The sequence below is a fragment of the Urocitellus parryii genome, chromosome 9 (genome assembly GCF_045843805.1).
Source record: "Urocitellus parryii isolate mUroPar1 chromosome 9, mUroPar1.hap1, whole genome shotgun sequence".
Taxonomy (NCBI): Eukaryota; Metazoa; Chordata; class Mammalia; order Rodentia; family Sciuridae; genus Urocitellus; species Urocitellus parryii.
The window spans coordinates 53,162,577-53,171,036 of NC_135539.1; positions in this window are offsets into that span (position 1 = coordinate 53,162,577).

Below are 8,460 nucleotides of genomic sequence, written 5' to 3' on the forward strand. Positions count from 1 at the left end.
GTTGCATAATGATGAATAAATACAGAAGTTGATCTTAAGAAGAGTGAAGGAACAAAGCCTCTTCTGGGTAAAGAGAGAGATACCACCTTGCTTGCCACTTTTCTGTTCTCGGTTTTAATTCTATGAGCTGAACTTTGCTTCTTACCTGGAGGTGTGTGGAGGCTTCTCTGAACCTTGACAATCAATATCCCTCTATTATGAACTACTCTGAGTCTCTACTGCTTATTACCTAATGATGTTTGAATAAAGCATCTATTCCAAGGCATACAGACCTGAGAGACTCTGGTCTGTTTACAGAGCTATAATTTATTTGCTATTGATAAGTATAAAATAGGTGGATAGGGTGGAGGAAAAGTCTGAAGGAATAATTGACAAGAGTTGGTGACTGATTAGATATGAGACATAAAAATAACTAAATCTGGAGTTCCAAGCTAGCAAGTTCTGAAATAATAATGATACCAGGAAAATGAAAAAAAAAAGAGGAAAAGATAAGTGAGAAGACTGGGAAATGTAAACACGAAATGGTATGTTGCAGAATGATGATCGCAGGTGCCTGCAATAATGTTAGGGAAAAAAAAGAGAGGATTCAATGAAGAAAAGCCAAGAATGAGACCATAAGTGGTCCAAGACAGAGGTGGTGAATTTTTTTTTTTTACTTTTTTTTCCTTTTTTTTTGTTTGCAGTAGGATCAAACCAGTGACTGGGCATGCTAAGGAAACACCCTACGATTGAGCTGCACTCCCAGCCTAAAAAGTTTTTTTAAAAAAGAAATTAATAATAGTCTAAAATACAGCCAAGGCAACATGTAAATGAGACATACAGAAAGGCAGGACACATATGCAACAGTCTTACCAATCCTTCCATTTTAGAAAATTTTTCCGTGTCCTTAATATGCCTCCCTAGATCTGTCTAGGATAACATGGATGTTATCTTGGATAGTAAAATCCTGGTCCATGGGAATCTGCTCTGTTGAAATTTGCTTTTTTTAATACTCAATAGAATGCCATATGTACTCACCAAATATATTTTGATTAATAAGATGAAGAAGGTTCCTGTGCTAAAGTTATCTTAATAGACTGTTAAAATTAGAAGGTGCTAATCTTGGCATCTGTGACTATTGGGAGAAACATTTGAAGACTCAATGTTTAGAAATGACATATAATGGAGCCTGTTCTCGGTGCATCCTTCAAGTAGTCACGGCTAATTTGGACGTGGAATTTTGACGGAATTTAAATTTGGGGATTTCCCATGTGCAGCATCATTTTGCAATCATGTGCTCAGCTAAAAATGTTCCTTTTCTAGGAACGCTCAGGCTAGTGACGCGTTGTTAGTTTGGAAAGAGAATAAAGGACAAATGTTGCCATCCTTCCTGTGCTGCAGACTTAACCAACTAATTAAATCCACTTTGCTTTCTGGGCTTATGGTGACTTTGTGTAATTCAGCCTGGAATCTTGTCACATCCAGAAGATCTGTCGTTGTCCAGGTTACCATGGCAGCTAAATTTTTTCCTTTTTGTGAAATTATCCCCAGCCCTTGGCTTCAGTTAACCACATAAGCCGGTGTATTATTAGCTTAATGAAGGGACCCTTTTTGCAGGCGTCACCCAATGCTGTCAGGTAGCTGTCCAACTAGCATGTTGTTGCTGTGTTTAGTATCTTATTCTCAGCATCCATCTGGAGCTCTCTTACAAAGCTGGTAGGTTGTGTGCCAGAGAACATCTTGCTGCCTCCGAAGAAAATCCATCTCCTTTTTCCTTGAATATGACCCATGACATCACATTGTCCTCCCCAGCCCATCCTGAGCTCTGCACTACAAGGGGTGGCTTTATCGCCATCTAAGCATGCATAGCTATTGTCTGTGCAATGATTCATTTTTCACGTCTGTAGTTTTAATGCAACATTCTCTGGGATCAGTTTCAAACTCTAATGATTAACACATGTTTATTCATTCCAAAAGGAGCTGTGGCTGCAGTCCTTGCTGCACACATGTTAGTGTGGTTGTTTCCTTGTTATTATTTTTCTTCTCTAGGTTGGTTCTTCACATGGATCAGAGAAAGCAACCCTCAATTAACTCCTGAGATCTTTGTCCTCTGTCTTTAAGACACTGCTCTGCTCTTGCCATTTACCCGTGAGGTGAGTTCTCAGATGGCTGTCTGGATGCCAGGCGATAGTCATTGGAAGTTCTGCTTTGTGCCCTGCATTAAGCTTCACTCCGTTATGTATGCTCCCAGTACATAATGACAGCCAACTAATGGCAAATTTACCCTTAGAGACTCAAGGCAATAATGCACACCAGAAAAAATACTGATGGGGAATAAAGCAATCTTTGATGGAATCTGAAATATGCCAGGTGAACATTTAATGACACAAAGGCAGAAACCCATGAAGAGGTTAGGAAAATTAGGGACATATTTTTTGTTTGCTAAAAAGAGTCAGCACAGGGTTGTCATTATCAGCAACTGCAGCTGGTGTTCATACTTCCCTGGGAGGCATCCCAGATCGTCATGGTCAGGTTCCTGGGCAGCGATGGTAAGCTACTTACCCATACCCTCAGAATGACAGCACCATCAGCTCTCCGCAGTGACCCAGGGAAAGAGCTACATTAACCAATATGCAAAAGACACAGATAATTTTGAGCCAATTATGATTTACTGAGGGATTTCTTTTGGTTAAATGCTTTTTAAAATCCTTTCTGAACCCCATCCTGAGCAGAATTCTCTGAGCCATTGAAGTTTCTACAAATGCATCTATACAGTGGAGGTTAAAGAGCCACTGTGAAATTTATTTCACCCCTGAATTTACAACTTTGTTAAGCAAAATGATATAAAACCCATAAAACTAAAGAGGCTAAAAATAAAAAGAGGGAAAACCAATAACGAACAAGCAATTGCAGCCAACTCTCTTCCCCTGCTCAAGATGAAATGAAGGAAGTAAGCACAGCACATGATAACTGACTGTATTTTCTCAGCTTCAATAGACTATACATGATCACAGAAAATGGCTATTTTTTCCCCCTGACCTAAACATTGCATTCCTGTCACTTATGTCTTCCAAACCTGCAAGTCTCTTTGATGGGACCATCAGTGTTAAGTCTTAAAGGGAGAAGTACACAGTGATCACAATTTTTTTGTATATAGTCCCTAACATACTGGGAATGCAGAGTAAATGCCAAGCTATAATCATTTAAATGTTTTCTTTTGCTTATTCCATTTCTCGTGTTCTGTTTTTGAATAAAGACCCATGGTACCCTTCATCTTCACATTGAATCATGCAGTGCCAGGAAGTCCCAGACCTCGGTTCAAGCACAGGCATTAGTAGGTTTTCTGCCAGGGTAGATTCATTCTTTCTATACTTTCTCGATGGTCTATAAATAGCATCACTTGTGAGGATTGTTGAAATAATTTGTTGCTATAATTATAGTGACATTTCTAGCATGTTATAATCATACAAAATGGCAAAAATAGAAGGATGCTATTTTGGTGGTTGTTTTTTTTTTTCCAATTCAGTTTGTGTTTCATGGAATATAAGAAAAGATTTGGAATGCTGCTTGTTTAGAGAAAGAGCTGCATTATAATAGGAGAGAATAATGACACACGAGAATCAAGAGTACTTCCTTAAGAAGAAAGTCAGCTGGATACTTTGAAATTGACATGATTTTAGCAAAAAGAAGAAAAGAAAAGGAAAAAGAATAAAATCCCTGAAGTACAATTCCATACATACAAGAAAAGTGAAGACATGTGATGATATTATTCCAGCTGAGGGCCTCAGCCAAACCAAAGTCATTTTAATTTTTCATAGGCTTTTACATTTTTGATGACAGCATCTTAGTTGAGGAGTCACAAATGTCTGAAAAAGAAATATCTAGGATGGTTGTACTGTGAGAGTCTTTGAAAAAGACAGTGTATTTGGAGTTGAAAAAGTAACTGCTTTGTTTTCAAATGTGCAGCCATTGCCAATTAAACAATAAAGATCGAGTAATAAAATGCTGTAAGTTGGTGAACCTCACACAGTTTGAGGGCTGTGCCAGAGTTATGGGTGCTTCCAAACCATTTCTCAGGACCCTAAAAAGGGCATACTGTGTCCACACAAGCTATGTTTATTAATGGAATTATAAAGTGTCAACGTATGTTTTGGATGCAAAACATCCCTCTTTGTTCTTAGTGCCCAACGCTGGGAACTACTCTTTTGAGTAGGTCAATGACACCAAACGGCCAAAAGGAATCGGCACCATTTAGCTTTCTTAGTTCTGATCAGAGTTAAAACTTTATGCTTCTTTGTGTCACTTTTCTGACAAACGTCTATTCACTCCCAAAGGGTGGAACTCATGTCCGGACTGAATGCTGCCATATTCTTGGCCTCTTTCCAGGAACCTGATAAGTGGCAAGCTAAGAGATAGTAGGTTCACATGAATTTAATAAATAAGTGATGAAACAGGAAGACTTCAATTAATTCTGTTTTCGAAATTTATAAGATTGTTAAGCTTGGACCAGCATTCTTCATCTTGGAGCCTCAAATTCTTTATTTGCAATATGGTTGGTTTGGTCTGGAAGCTGTCCAAGGTCCTCAGCCTTAAATTCCATAAACGAAGATATATTAGATGCCCCAGGGCTCTCACATCACCTCTTTCCTGGGAACTGTCTGCTCAGCCCTCAATTCCATCTGACATTGCAACTTTCCCTGTACCCTAGCCATTTAGGCCAGAGGTGGATTCTGGAATCTAGCTGGAATGAGCACATTGCTTCTTCCAGGTATTTGGTGTTAGGCTTGAGGACCTGACAATTATAATCTGCTTATGGTTGGATCATAACCTGTGGACTTGGGAACCATGGGTTGACTGCCCCCTGCCCAGTGTGGACAGCTAGAGAGAGGCCATCAGAATGCAGAGAGAGAGAGAGAGAGAGAGAGAGAGAGAGAGAGAGAGAGAGAGAGAGGGAGGGAGGGAGGGAGGGAGGGAGGGAGGGAGGGGAACAAAGCCATCTACAGAGCAGAGGCGATGTGGCAAGTAGAGAGTTGTGGCAATTCCTGGTTCTTCTGAGGATTTCCTAACCTTGAATTCCATAGGGCAGCTTGTATACAGATAATAAATTTCCTTTTTCCTCCTTTTTTTGGATGAAAAGTAGCTCTAATTAGTTTTGTTACTTGTGTCCAGAGGCCCAGTGAATATGAATATATATTCTTCTCAATAATTAAACATAGTTTAATTGTTTTTTTTAGACAAAATCTATAGATTTTTCCAATTCCCATTCATAGAAACCTATACCCAATTGTTGTTGGGTAGCATTTATCAGCACCTGTGAGGCACTGCCTTCCCCTGGGATAAACTCCAAGTTAGAACAGTTTTGAGTTTCTTCATAGCAGGAACAATGTGAAACTGGGGTGATGAGGAGCCTTAGGATGAGTAAATAATGCACCCATTAGCACCATTTCTGAAAAGATTGGTCCCACCTGCTATTATTGACCTTAGTATCGTCCCTGGCACACCTGCCTCCAATTCTCAGCTTTTTCTGCACCTCTGCAGTCTTCCCAGACTGGGGACAAAAGTCGCCTCCCTGATGGATATCAGTGCAAACCCTGTCTACACTTGGTCTCCTCTGAGCTGCCCTATCTTTTTGTCACGCACATCCTGACTTCATATTTCCTTTCCTGATCTCATTGAGAAATGAGAAATTGGGTTACAACTTACCTAATTCCATTAGCCTCATTATTCCTTAGAAATTCGAGTCCTGGAGAGGTAGGGCTACATAATGGAAGGAATCAGAAGACTTGGCGTCTACGGGTAACTGTGCCATTTTGAATAAATCTCCTTCATTTCTAATTTGTAAAATTAGAAACAAATTGCATGATTTCTGAGATACCCCAACTTCTCAGAAGAGCAGTTCTACTTTCTCAGGTCCTATCACTCATGTCCTTGGCAGGAAGGGATTGAATCTTGTTTGCATGTGGATGGTTTTCATGATGGGTCTCTGGGTTTTATCCTAGATGCTTTTAAGTTTTAACTAAGTGAATTTTAAGCAAGAGGTTCCCAACTGATGGGAGGAAAGTTATCCTTTAACCTGGAAGGACCTTGAACACCTAGGCCACTCTCTCTCCATGTTGGCAATAGCCCCCTCCCCCTCATTCTTTTTTTCTGTGTCTTTTCTTGATTGGCAGCACCAGTATTTCTGGTCTTTTTTTTTTTTTTGCCTCAGTTTGTTAAGATTTCTGGTTTCTCCTCCATGAGAAAACTTTTGCACACAGACATGGAAACATGCTCCTTTTGCCTGCTCTGCAGCTATCATCTGAGCTTGCAAGGGGTTGGAATTCTCAATTTTTTTCCCCTCCTTTTATTGCTATCTTGAACCTTTACTTTGTTCTGTGAATGATATACCCTTCACAGGTATATCACTGAGTGGCAAGACTCTGAGTGATTGGGCTTAGGAATGCCAGGCAAATGTGATAACACCCCAGGGTTTGTTTCATAATTGGTATTTTATATTTTTGTATGTGTGTATGATGCTCAGGATTGAATCCAGGGCCTTATGCATGCTAGGTTAGCTCTTTGCCACAACTCTAGCCTAATGGTGCTCTATTAATGTGAACCTATATAGCCACATTGGCCTGAGCCCTTCCTTCCACATGACAGACTAGCCATCACACACCCATCAGCTACAATAGTTTATTTTGTGGGTAATTCAGCTTCCTAGGCATGGCCGCCCTGCAGGGCTGAGTGACCAGAGGAAGGAGAATTCCCACAAAACTGTCCAGCAATTTGGAATTCCTTCATTACTAGCATTTATCTTGGGTCAGATTGTGAATGATAATAGTGCTTAAGACATTTGAAAAAAATAACTGTTATAGATTTATTAGACTTTATTGTGCCTCTCTGCTGACTGTGACCACTTGTCCTTGTCAATTTATGAGTTTTTCAACTTACTTTCCCTAGGAGCTGAGATCATACCAAAGGAGAGACTGAAAATAAAGTAATTCTTTAAGTGGAAAAGAGATTTTCTTAGGACTATCACTTTGCAAAAACAAAATTAAAGATAATATAGGTGCATGCAATGTCATGGATAATGACAAGAATCTAGATAACAGCCAAGAAAAGGCAACATTATTGCTTTCTTGCAAACAAGCCAAAAACAATAGTTCATCAAGTTTCCACTGTATTCATAATGGAGTATTTTATGATCTTCTAAAAAGAAGTTTTATGAAATTCAAGACTTGTGCTTTAGATGAAAATGCCAATTTTTGTTTAAAAAATTTTAAACATATTTGCCACACTTTCATTCTAAATTCCAGACTAATTTCTTTGGGCCTAAGGTCTCTACAAATTTGTTTTTTTTTTTCCTTTTGTAACATAAAAAGTGACCATTGTTTTTGCAGTGGCTAATCTTGGCCTTCTATTTCCCTCATATTTTTTTATGATAGATTTTGGGGATGGATTAAGTAACTTGGCAGTTACTTAATCTTCTTGTCCTTTGCAACTTTGGAGATTTCTCCAGTTGGCAGGAAGGAAGGGAAGTCTGTACTGTTGAATACCAAATCTGGCCTCTATTACAGAGCTGGAGGAAAGCTTTTTGGAGTGACATTGGAAACAGCCAAAGAACAACCCAAAGACCTTTTGGCATTGATGGAGAAAACTTCTGACTGAATCATTGGTGACCAGGCCGGCAGGGCACCTTCCTTATTCTGAATAAATAAAAATGTCATTGATGGTGTTCAGCTTAGGTAATGTGTTTTAGAAGACAACCAAAGTCAAAGGAAAAGCCTGATATGGCCAGAGTTTTGATTAAAAAGATTGCTCTTTTTGACTTACTTTAAATGTCGTGCTATTGTTACTGAATCTATTTTTTTTGTCTTCTGTACAGTACACCAATCATCAAAACAATCAATTTTGCAGAGAAAAAAGGTTTATTTACAAGGTATCCAAGTGTGGAGGTTGTAGACCCAACATCTATCTCCCTGAAGTTAGGGGTTGGGGATATTCATGAGATAAAGAAGTGGGGTGATTTAAGGCACGGGGTAAAAATGATTGGACCTGAGGCAATCAGTGATCTGCACATGCGTAATGGATCTTCTTGCACATGTTCAGAAAATGGCGGTGACAGCGTACTATCAGGGTAGTTTTTGGCCTTCCTAAAAGTCACCCTTAAGATATGTACTCATCAGGCCCATGTGAAGAGTTTGTGTTTTCAATCAAAATGGTCTTCAAGTCTCTGAGAAAAACATGACTGTCATAACCCACATATCAGGGGTGTTTTCCAAAACAAAGCTAGTGAGAGATTAATAATATTTTGCTCAGCTATGTGACCTCCAAAATTAGTGATATTTAAAGTCAACTATAAACAAGTAACTAAAAGCTAAGAGAAGCTAGAGGATTTGTTCAGGTTGTCCCTCAGTCTCACTAGAGTCAGACAGAAGGGTACATCCATGTGGCTAGTTGTCACAGCCAGATAATCCTTGCAAAGACTCCTTTATCAAA